Raw genomic sequence first — 3,544 nt, forward strand, 5'->3', positions numbered from 1 at the left:
GGACTCAGAAGATAACCTAATGGCCGATTTACACTACAGAGGTGCAACAATAGTCAATTTCCAGAGAGATCAGGGAGAGAAACTTTGCTGGAGACCAAAAATAGTGTATATTTGTCACACTTAAATGCTTTGGATCATCAAGCAAACTTTGATATTAGGCAAACATAACCTGAGTAAATGCAAAATGCATTTTTTAAGTATTGATTATGTTTAGCAATCAAACCTGCATAAAAAGGTAACTACCCCCTTTGTTAAATCATGAATTAAAAGGCTTTTCTAAGGATCCACGGTGAGAGCCATTAGCCACTTATGGAGAAAACATGGAACAGGGGTGAACCTTCCCGGGAGTGGCCGGCCTACCAAAAATACTCCAAGGCTCGAGATTCATCTAGGAGATCACAAAAGAACACAGAACAGCATCTAAAGAACTGCAGGGCTCATTTGCCTCAGTTAAGGTCAGAATGTGATGCTTAGTTGCTTCAAAACGACTTGCCCTAAGTGATGGACACATGAATTCTGCTCACTACCACAAAACCACATTTCTGAATGGCTAAAAAAACCCAACAATAACGAAATGAAAGTTTTGTTGTGGTCTAGTGAAAGTCCATGCTTAGATCACAATGTGTTGTTTTGGCATGACCTTAAACCGGCTGTTAATGCTCAAAAACCATCCGGTGTGGTTGAATTAAAACAATTCCTCAATAGCAGAGTGAAAGACTCAGTGCTAGTTATGAGAAATGCTTGATTGCAGTTCTTGCTGCCAAAGGTGGCCAATTATTAATTATTAATAACCAGTTATTATGCTTAGGGACAAAGATGGGTGAAACATGTACGTGTGACAAATATGCAAAGGTATAATATTAATAATTTATAACATTGCCCAGTAATTTCCTGTTAAGAAATTACTGGAGGGTTTTTTCTGTTCTTGTAAAGAACAAACAGGAAGTGCCACACAGGCCTATATAATGCAGAGAGTCAGATATTTGAAAAAGCCACAGCACATTTCTCTGGCTCTGACATGAGTTGAGAAGAATTTGACTTTAAGTCAGTCTTTGCAAAGTTCATGTAACACACAGTTGCAGTGCTGAAAACTGCCTCTGCATAAGCTCATAAAGTGACCTTGAGCACTTACGATCATCAGTGTGGCATCTTCACTGTAACCACGCTAAAAATAAATATTCCCTTCAGCCACTCCCGCAGCAGTTTAGGACTTCTCCAAAAAGTTCTGTTAATGTTTTTTTCTTCTTCTAGGAAACATGGACATTGTCTTGCGAGGAAAACAAGCTTCAAAGCAAACTGAACATAACAACTTAATTGCAGACTGCTGTCACTCTGCATTTCCAAAAATACTGGATTACTGGACAGCAAAACACAGCTTAAAAGCAGGGCCACAGCGAGCATTTTCTAGGCCAACAAGAACCCCTTCACACACCCGTAATGTCACAGGTAGTTATAATTCTTTAACCATTTGGATTTTGAGTTAAATGTCTAAGTATATGGACTGTAAATGTACAGGATGGTTTAAACATTTACTGTTTTTTTAGTCCAGTCCTTGTACCTGAGCATTTCAGAAGAAAATGTTTTATTATTTTTGTTTGTTTGTTCCTTCTTGACTTATCACATTCACTATATTTTGAGAAAAACTTGACCTTGAAATCGAGGTCACCAAGATTTTTAGCAGATTAAACCATGATATGAATTTCAAAATCTTACATCCCCTCGTTCTTGAGTTATCACATTCACAAACTTGGATGTCCATGCCGCCTGTCCACCTGCTAGCCTGGCAGGCGGACAATACTCCATCAGCCTTTTACATCTAGCTGACGAATAAAACATATTTTTGCACCAACCAAAATTACTCCACGAGCACAGCAACAGCAGGTCACAAAAGAAACCAGAACGGCATTAAAGAACCGGATTCTTCACGTGTCAGTTAAGGTCAGAGTTCATGATTCAATAATAAGAAAGAGACTGAGCAAAAATGGCATCCATGAGAGAGTTCAAGGAGGAAACCACTACTGACTAAAGAGAGCGTAAAAGCTTGTCTCACATTTGCCAAAAAACACCTTGATGATTCCCAAGACTTTTGGGAAAATACTTTGTGGTCTCGTATTAAACTAACGCAGTGTTTCAGAAAAGGAACATCATACCAGCAGTAAAAGAGGGTGGTGGTAGTGTGATGGTCTGGGGCTGTTTTGCTGCCTCTGGACCTGGAAGACTTGCTGTGGTAAATGGAACTATGAATTCTGCTGTCTACCAAAACATCCTGAAGGAGAATGTCAGGCCACCTGTTCATTACCTCAAGCTGAAGCGCACGTGGGTTCTACAGCAAGACAGCGATCCACAACACACCAGCAAATCCACCTCTGAATGGCTTAAGCAAAACGACATGGCCTAGTCAAAGTCCTGACCTGAATCCGATTGAGATGCTGTGGCATGACCTTAAAAAGTTGGTTCATGCTTGAAATTCCTCTAACATGGCTAAATTACAACAATTGTGCAAAGATGAGCGAACCAACTCATTGCCAGTTATCGCAAATTCTTGATTGTACACTGGTTGCTGCTAAGGGTGACCCAACCAGTTATTAGGTTCAGGGGGCGATCACCTTTTCACACAGGGCCATGCGGGTTTGGATTTTATTTTCCCCTTAATAATAAACACCTTCATTTAGAAACTGCATTGTGTGTTTAATTGTGTTATCTTTGTCTAATATTTAAATCTGTTTGATGATCTGAAACATTTAAGTGTGACAAACATACAAAGTAGGAAATTGGGAAGGGGTAAACACTTTTGCACACTAGTGTAATTTGGTATGGACAAGTAAAGGACAAAAGTAGATCGGTAGACACGGTCGGCCTAAAAAATATCTAATACATATGAAAGTGTCTGAAATTCATGTACTTAAAAAACTGTTTGCTGAAGCTTCATCAAAATAGTCTCAGTGGAAGGCTGGCTGTCAAGAAGACATGCTTAAGAAAGGGAAATGTGAGACACTGTCAGTCATGGATTGGCCTCCTCGGAGTCCAGACCTCAACATTATTGAAGCAGTGTGGGATCATCTAAAGGCAGCTATCAGCTAAAGAAGAGCTTTGAATGTCCTTCAAGAAGCCTGGAGAATTAATCCTGAAGATTATTTAAAGAAATAACGGGGAATCTTATGTCACAGAGTTCACACTGTGCTGAAGAATAGAAGTGGTCATACCAAATATTGACTTTCAAGCTCATTAGAATTGTACAAACTGTTGTTGTTGTTGTTTTTGCCTTAAAGATCCACATATGTCTGCATGCTTCAATAAATCCATGCATCAATTTCCCATTTTCCAAGCACAATATTTAAAAAGTGAGGAGGGGCTCAAAATCTTTGGACAAAATTGCAGAAGTACTTGAAAGAGTATTATTCAATGCCTTTGTATACATCATTTCCTTTCATATCTCTTTTTAATCAAACTAAGTCTCCACTTTAATCATTCATATTAATAATTACATTACAATAGAAAACATGTTTTGATATGATAACTGAACACAGATAAAACAGTATAAATG

This window comes from Aulonocara stuartgranti (assembly GCF_965226115.1).
Source record: "Aulonocara stuartgranti genome assembly, chromosome: 20".
Lineage (NCBI taxonomy): Eukaryota > Metazoa > Chordata > Actinopteri > Cichliformes > Cichlidae > Aulonocara > Aulonocara stuartgranti.